The 9,122-nt window shown below is 32.3% G+C and overlaps 1 non-coding gene across 1 annotated transcript; it reads left to right on the forward strand.

Moving 5' to 3' along the window:
* Positions 1-264: 264 nt before the first annotated feature.
* Positions 265-371, forward strand: LOC118900339. Its single transcript, XR_005021116.1, has one exon. It is a non-coding gene; the product is annotated as a U6 spliceosomal RNA (small nuclear RNA).
* Positions 372-9,122: the final 8,751 nt, after the last annotated feature.

Genomic DNA, 9,122 nt, shown 5'->3' on the forward strand with positions numbered 1-9,122 from the left:
GATCCAACACAACTAAATATAAATAAATAAATAAATTTATTTAAAAAACCCTTATGTTAGATATATGCACAAAGAAGAGAAAGGAATCCAAATATAACACTAAGGACAGTTATCAAATCACAAGGAAAGAGAGCAAAAGAAGAAAAGAACAAAAAAGAACACAAAAAGACTGAAACACTTAACAAAATGGCAATAAATACATGCCTGTGAATAATTACTTTAAATGTAAATGGACTAAATTCTCCAATCAAAAAACAGAGAGTGGTGCTCGCTTCGGCAGCGCATATACTGGGGTTGGAGTGATACAGAGAAGATTAGCGTGGCCCCTGCACCAGGATGACACGCGGGTTCGTGAAGCATTCCATATTTAAAAAAACAAAAACAAAAAAACAGAGAGTGGCTGAATGGATTTAAATAAATGACTGATCTATATGCTGCTTACAAGAGACTCACTTCAGATCTAAAGACACTCACAAACTTAAAGTGAGAGGATGGAAAAAGGTGTTCCATGCGAATGGAAATGAAATAAAACTGGGTAGTGATACTTATATCAGACAAAATAGACTTTAAAACAAAGACTGTAACAAGAGACAAAGAAGGGCATTATGTAATGATAAAGGGATCAATTCAAAAAGAGGATGTAACACTTGTAAATATCTATGCATACAAACACTTAAATACATAAAACAATATTGACAGACATAAAGGGAGATATTGACAATAATACAATGGTAGTAGGGGACTTTAATACCCCACTTACATCAGTGGATAGATCATCTACAGAGAAAATCAACAAGGAAACACTGGCCTTTAATGACACATTAGAACAGATGAATTTAATAGATATATACAGAACATTTTATCCAAAAGCAGCAGAATACACATTTTTCTCAGTGCCCATGGAACATTCTCTAGGATAGATAACATGCTAAGCCACAAAATAAGTCTCAGTAAATTTAAGACAACTGAAATAATATCAAGTATCTTTTCTGACTACAACTCTATGAGACTAGAAATCAACAACAAGAAAAAACCTGCAAAACAAGTGGAGACTACACAATATGCTTGTTTAATACTACCACAAAAATCAGTGAGGAAATAAGAAAATACCTGGAGACAAATGAAAATGAAAACACGATTCAAAACCTATGGGAGTCAGCAAAAGCAGTTCTAAGAGGGAATTTTGTAGCAATTCAATCTTACCTCAGGAAATAAGAAAAATCTCAAATAAACAACCTAACCTTACATCTAAAGGGACTAGATAAAGGAGAATAAAAAACCCAAATGTAGTAGAAGGAAAAAAAATCATAAAGATTAGAGTAGAAAAAATGAAATAAAGACTAAAAGAAATAGAAAAGATCAATGAAAGTAGGAGCTAGTTTTTTGAAAGATAAATAAAATTAAACCTTTAGCCAGACTTATCAAGAAAAAAGAGAGAGGGCCCAAATATATAATTTCAGAATAAAAGAGGATAAGTTACAACCAAAAGCACAGAAATATGAAGGATCATAAAAGATTACTGTCAGTAATTATATGCTTTTAAAATGGACAACCTAGAAGAAAAGGATACATTTCTGGAAACATACATTCTCCCAAAAGTGAATCAGGAAGAAATAGAAAATATATAAACAGATCAAGTATCACTGATTAAATGCAATCAATAATAATAATGTAAAAATCTCTCAATAAACAAAAGTGGAGGACCAGACATGTTCACAGTTGAATTCTACCAAACATTTAAAGAAGAGTTAACACTCTTTAAAGTATTCCAAAATTGAAGAAGAAAAATGCCTTTGAATTCATTCTAACAGTCCAGCGTCACTCTGATGCAAAAACCAGAGAAAGACACCACAAAACAAGAAAATTACAGGCCAATATCAGTGATGAACACAGATGCAGAAATCCTCAACAAAATATTAGTGAACAGATTCAACAATGCATTAAAAAGATCATACACCATGATTAATTTGGATTTATCCTAGTGATTTAAGGATGGTTCAATGTCTACAAATCATTCAGTGTGATACACCAAGCTAACAAACTGAAGAATAAAAATCATGTGATCATCTCAATAGATGCAGAAAAGGCTTGTGGCAAAATTCAACATATATTTATGATAAAAACTCTCAACAGAGTGGGTATAAGGGTATACACTTCAACATTATAAATGCCATATATGAAAGACCTATAACCAACATCTTCATCAATGGTGAAAAGCTAAAAGTATTTCCTCTAAGGTCAGGAACAAGACAAGGAGGCCCACTTTCACCTCTTTTATTCAACATAGTTTTGGAAGGCACAGCAATCAGACAAGAAAAAGAAATAAAAGGAATTCAATTTGGAAAGGAAGAAGTAAAACTGTCACTGTTTGCAGATGACATGATACTATATGTAGAAAATTCTAAAGATACCACCAAAAAACTATTAGAACTAATAAATTAATTTAGTAAAGTTACAAGATGCAAGATTAATTTAGCAAAATCTGTCGAGTTTCTATACACTAACAAAGAACTATCAGGAAAAGAAATTAAGAAAACAATCCCATTTACATTGCATCAATGAGAATAAAATGCTTAGGATTAAATCTAACCAAGGAGGTAAAAAACTGATACTTGGAGAACTATAAGATATTGATGGAAGAAATGGAAAATTATACAAACAAATAGAAAGATATACCATGCTCATGACTGATATAATTAATAATTTTAAAATGACTATAAAACTCAAGGCAATCTACAGATTCAATGTAATCTCTATCAAAATATCAGTGACATTTTTCACAGAAGTAGAACAAATAATTCTAAAATTTGTATGGAAACACAAAATACCCTGATAGCCAAAGCAATCTTGAGAAAGAAGAAAAAGCTAGGGGTATTATGCTCTCTGATTTCAAAGTATACTACAAATCTATAGTAACAAAAAGAGTATTTTACTGGCACAAAAATAGACAAATAGGTCAATGGAACAAAATAGGGACCACAGAAATAAATTGATGCACATATGGGCAATTAATCTATGACAAAGGAGGCAAGAATATACAATGGGAAAAGACAACCTCTTCAATAAATGGTGTTGTGAAAACTGGACAGCTACATGGAAAAGAATCAAACTGTACTGCTTTCTCAGGACATATACAATAATAAACTCAAAATGGATTAAAGACAAGTGTAAGACCTGAAACCACAAATATTCTTGAAATATCTTTGACATCAGTCTTAGCAATAGTTTTTTTGGATATGTCTTCTCCAGCAAAGAAAACAAAAGCAAAATTAACAAAGGACTGCATCAATCTAAAAAGTTTTTACACAGTGAAAGAAGCTATCAACCAAACAAAAATGCCACCTACTGAATGGGAGAATATATTTACAAACAGTATATCTGATGAGGTGTTAATATAAAAAAATATACAAATAACTCATACAACTCAACATCAAAAGAACAAACAGCATGATTAAAAAAATGGAGAGAGTATCTGAATAGACATTTTTCTAAAGAAAATATACAGATGGCCAACAGACACATAAAAAGATGCTAAACATTATTAATCACAAGGGAAACGCAAATCAAAACCACGATGAAGTACCACCTTACACCTTTCAGAATAGACATCATCTAAAAGATGGCAAGTAATAAGTATTGGTGAGGTTGTGGAGAAAAGGGAACACTTGTGTGCTGTTTGTGAGATTATAAGTTGGTGCAGCCATAATGGAAGACAGTATGTATGTTCCTAAAATATTTAAAAATAGAACTGCCATATGATTCATTAACTTTACTTCTGGACGTTTACCCAAAATAACAAAAACACTAATTTTAAAAGGTGTATGCTCTCTAATGTGTATCGCAGCATTGTTTACAATAGCCAAGGTATGGAAACTACCTAAATGTTCATCAATAGACAAATGGAAAAAGAAGATGTAGTATATTTACACAATGGAATATTACTCAGTCATAAAAAATGAAATGTTGCCATTTGTGACAATGTGGATAAATCTAGAGGATGTTATGCTAAGTGAAATAAGTCAGACCAAGAAAGACAAATATGACACAATCTCATATATGCAATTATAAAAACAAAACAAACCAACAAACAAAATGAAACAAAAATAGACTCATAGATGCAGAGAACAAATTTGTGGTAGCCAGAAGGGAGAGTTTGTGGGGGGGTGAAATAGGTGAAGAGGATGAAGTGATACAAACCTCAACTATATAATAAATAAGTCATGGGGTTGTAATATATAGCATAAGGTATATGGTCAGCAATATTATAATAACTGTATAGGAACAGATGGGACAGACTTATTGTGGTGATCATTCTATAATGTATGCAAATGTGATGAAACTAACATAATATTATATATCAACTATATCGCAATTTAAATAAGTAAATAAATAATTTAAATCCTTGCCATCGTGTTATGTCATATCTTTTTCAAAAAAATTGTCTAAAATAACTACAATACATTGTCATATCTAAAGAAATTATCAATAGTATATCATATTCTATCTAGACCACATTACGTTGTTTCTAGTTTTTAAACAAATATCACTTATTATGAATGATTTATTTGGATCATAATTTGAACAATGTCTTTGCATTTTATTCCGTTTCTTAAGTTTTATTTAACAAGGAACCCCCATTCCTTCCCTTCTTTCCCATCATGTTATTGATCTCTCAAATAAACATGACTATTAACCTCAAGAGTGTTCAGCATTCCAGATTTGACCAATTACTTTTTCATGGTCTCATATAACAGATTTTTTCTATTCCTTATGTGTTTTTCAACCGACTTAGATATGGAAGTTGATTACATTCAGGAATCAGGTTTTTTTTTTTTTTTTTAATCAAGAAATCTTCATTGAAGTATTATATATTTCATATTACATCACATCAAATGGCCAACAATGAAATACTGTCCCAATTTAATGATGTTAAAATAAATTGGTAGGTTCATGTGTTGGTTATCTGATGTCAGATTCCTTATCAACAGTTCTTGCAAGGGTTTGTTTTAGCATCCATTGATAAATGCTGCCTGGATCAATATTTCATTAGGGGTTGCAAAATGGTGTTTCCAAATCTTATTTATTTAACATGTTCCACTGGAAACATTTTCAGGATGGATCCTGTGTCCATTTATCATGACCCCATTGTTTTCTGGAACTACTAGACAATGCAGGCTTATTTTGTACAACTTTTGTCCCCAACCTCAAATCAACTATTTCTTCAAGCAGCCATGGTTCCCTTTAATGGATAATAGAAACTGTCTCAGCCCAGGTTCCTTAGTAAATAGATTTTGGTGCAATCTCAGGGCAGCACGAGTAAGGGAAATAGAAAGCGAAGCAGGAAAGAGTGAGAAGCAAGGTAAGATAATGTTTACTAAGGTTTTTGCTTTACGCTAAGCTTTGCTGGAGACATATCCTTGCCAAACACATCTGTGTGGCCATGTGGGAGTCTTCAGAAAGGCTTTACAAAAAAATCATGCTTTGGAGCATCCATAAGAGAGAAAAGAAGGGAGTAAGTACATCTGTCTAGCTCCATTTTCTTTTATTTACCATTGGTCAATGTTCATCCCTAGGAATTAGTTTTTTGCTCTTCTTTTCTGCATCATCTGAAACTTTTAGGAACTAGTTGGGAAGCCAGATTCTATGTCCTGCACTGTGATATTTTATCTGCATACAGGAGTTGCGAGAGGGACCAGAATCTTAGAGGTGTGCTTGGTTGGCCTAGCTCTGAGAGTGGCAAACAAATGGTAGTACCTGGTGCCTTAGGTCAAGGTGTTTGTTGGGCCCATGCAGTGGAACTGAGTGGACACGAAGGGAGTTAGTCAGTTGGGTGGCAACTCAGGTGGAGCAAGCATCCTAGGGCTGGGAGGTATGTGAGGCCAAGGGAGTCAGGAGAGATACATATGGTACGTTTGATATAGAAACTCATGATAATTTTAAAATATAATTTTAAGCAATATTTATTTTTTTTACCTTATGAAAAGATCCATGCTTCAGCAAAATGATGTTATTCCTAGAAAGCAAAACCTAAGCTGTATGAGTTAGGATACTGCTAGAGAGCACACATAACTTCCATTACTTTCCATTTGCTGAAACTTCAGTTGACCATACTTAACTTAAAGAGAGGCTGGGAAATAAGGTTTAGCTGTATTCCTGGGGAGAGAGGTAAATGGGTTTTGGAGAGCTGGTTTTTGTCACATAGATAATGTTTAGCATTGGAATATTTCTAAAGTATTGTAGTGATGGTCTTTTAAGTAGTTATTCGTTCTTGTTAGAGGTTAATATGTAATATGCCACAGAGATCACTGATGTAATATGTCACAGAAATCACAGATGTTTGGCCACAGGTAGCATTTTTCTGGTAACTGTCATGGCTTTAATTCAAAACTAGAAAATAGATGAAGCAATAAAAATAGGAAATTGGCCATCACAGAATACTTGTGTTATGCTACAGCTGAATCACATGCTGATAAAACTTCGGTTGCTAACTTCTTTTACTATACTCTAACATTCAGGTCAAGAAGATATTGCTACTCCTCTATTATATAACGTTGAAATGCCAACATAAGGAGTAATTAATTTGCTTATTAAAACTGAAGTTCAGTTTTATGGTGGGAACAGCCAGCTATTCAGTGAATTTTATTTTGATCCATTTAATGTATTTGAATATAAAAATTTATTCTTGCATATTTATGAATCACTATATATTTTATAAAGATATGACTCAATATTATTACTGTTACATAAATATTGGAAAACAAAGTAGAACACAACAATGTGGCATGATATATATTTTTCTAAGAACAAAAGTTTCTTTTATTAAAAGAAATAAGATGTAGTGCTGTGTACATCTCATTCTATCATATCAGGATGTACTAAATGTCTGTGTGTCTTCCTTTCAATGATGTAAAAATCAGTGGGTTCAGATGAAGGCAGACTGTTATTTCTACTGAAATGTTCTTCATCAGCACTTTACTTAATGGTTTTAACATCTACTAATAATCATTGCCTGAGTAAAGTACTTGTTATTTTTTAATTCTATGACTCCTTTTACATTTATTAACTGTGATTATTTTGTAAAGTAGAGCTATCCTTCATGAATTATTTGATTGTCCTGAAACACAGTCCCTATAGGAAAGGCAAAATAGAGACTTAAATTCTTTCCCTTTTTTATTTTATAGCAATTCGCAGAATGATGAATCTTGTATCCAGCAAAGAAAATCAATGATTTTGCATTTATTAGTGTGAAATAATAAATTTTTAGATATTATACATGTTTCAATTCATTGCTGTCATTGTTCTTTATGAGCTCAAGTTATCCTGTCTTTTCTAATGGGATGTGATTAAACCTCCACTTAAACGATAGCCTTTATAACCACGATAAGGAGTCCCAATCTCATCCTGTACATTCCTACTGAGACCTTAAATCAGCTATTTCCCCAAGAACGTTTCTTTTAGTGGTGAATGGAATTTGGAAACCACAATTTGTACACTGTTTATTCATTATTTGTATTATTTGTCCATTACAGGTGTTCATTTTTCTTATAAACCTTTACAGTAAACAAAGCTAATAAACAGGCATTTTTAAGAAAAATGTTAAATAAACCATGAATTCATACTGATATTTCTAAGTCAAAGATTACAGGTTTTATTTTATATATGTATGTATCTCTATTCTTTTATTCTGAAAGTATACTCTTTTAATAATTTTAACATTTAAATGTACATACTGGCTATTTCAAAAACAATTATACTAATTATATTACTCACAAGAAGACCAATGAATGTAGATTAAGATGTGTGTGTGTGTGTGTGTGTGTGTGTTTTGTCCTTGGTATGTACATCTCATTAGAGGCATGACATGGGACATGACAGTTCCATACTGCCAAAATACTGAATTGAAATACTTATCTTTGTGGTTATAATTCTTCTATAAAGAAAAAATTTAACTTCTCAATCACCTAACTGATATATAGTTAGTTTATTTTCCATTTATTCTTATTTTTTGGAGGTTGCTTTGTTTTTTCCTTTTTGTTTGATTTTTAAATTAATGTAAAACATTTATATAGTTCCAAACTCAAAACTATGAAACAAGTACATTGAGAAAGAGCTTCCTTGCATATTTGTTCCCACATCCAATTCTCCCCTTCCTTAGAAACTAACAATTTTTATTAGTTTTTAGTTTATTCTTCCATTATTTCTTTCAGAGAATATTAGCAAATATGTGTTTGTATTTTTCCCACTTCTTCCACAAAAGGGAGCATATGCTCACTGTTCTGCACCTTATTTATTCACCTAAAGTTGCATATTTTTTGTAGTCTACCTTAGGAATATATCCCTTGACATGGGATTGCTAGGTCAAAGTGTAAATCCATATAAAATTTTATTAGTTATTGCCAAGTTCCCTTCAATAGAGCTGTATCATTTTGTGTTTGAGAAGATTTTGAAAATAAGAGTTCCCTTGTCTCTGACCTACTGAATCAGACTCTGAGCTTTAGGTTCCCAGGTGATTTGGATGATGGCCCTGGCTTTTGGAAGCTTGTTCTGAAGGAAATTTTAAAGTCCAACATGAAATTAAATCCAATCAATTGCTCACTTGATATGTGCTAGGTATTATGCTCGGCATTAGTGAGAGAAATTCTAAGATGAACATAATATAGTCTCCCTTGGAGGATCTCCTAGATAGTGGAGAAGAAACATTTATATACAAATCATTGTAACATCATGTGATTGCTGGTATAATAGAGATGTATACATGGTACTAAGAAAACACAGAAGTGCTGGCACAAAAACTCTGTCTATGAGAATTGTACCTGGTATAGATTGGGATATACTGCTCTTAGAAAAAGCAGAAGTATGTATTTAATAAACTGTTTACAAAACTCATTTAATGGATTCTTCTTGAGAATAAATAAACATGAGTTTAACTCTGAATTTATCTCATTTGTACTTGCTTCTTTGCTGGTTTACTCTTTGACATAGCTTCCAGTTTTCAAGTTGGAACTACCATGGACCTCTATAAAGATTTTTGAACCTAGGGTGATAACAACATGCAGAGTCCTAACATAGTGATATTTTCAGTGTGAAAACACTACCATAATTATGAGCATATTGTGGTCTGC

This window comes from Balaenoptera musculus, chromosome 8 (assembly GCF_009873245.2).
Source record: "Balaenoptera musculus isolate JJ_BM4_2016_0621 chromosome 8, mBalMus1.pri.v3, whole genome shotgun sequence".
In the NCBI taxonomy this organism is placed as follows: domain Eukaryota; kingdom Metazoa; phylum Chordata; class Mammalia; order Artiodactyla; family Balaenopteridae; genus Balaenoptera; species Balaenoptera musculus.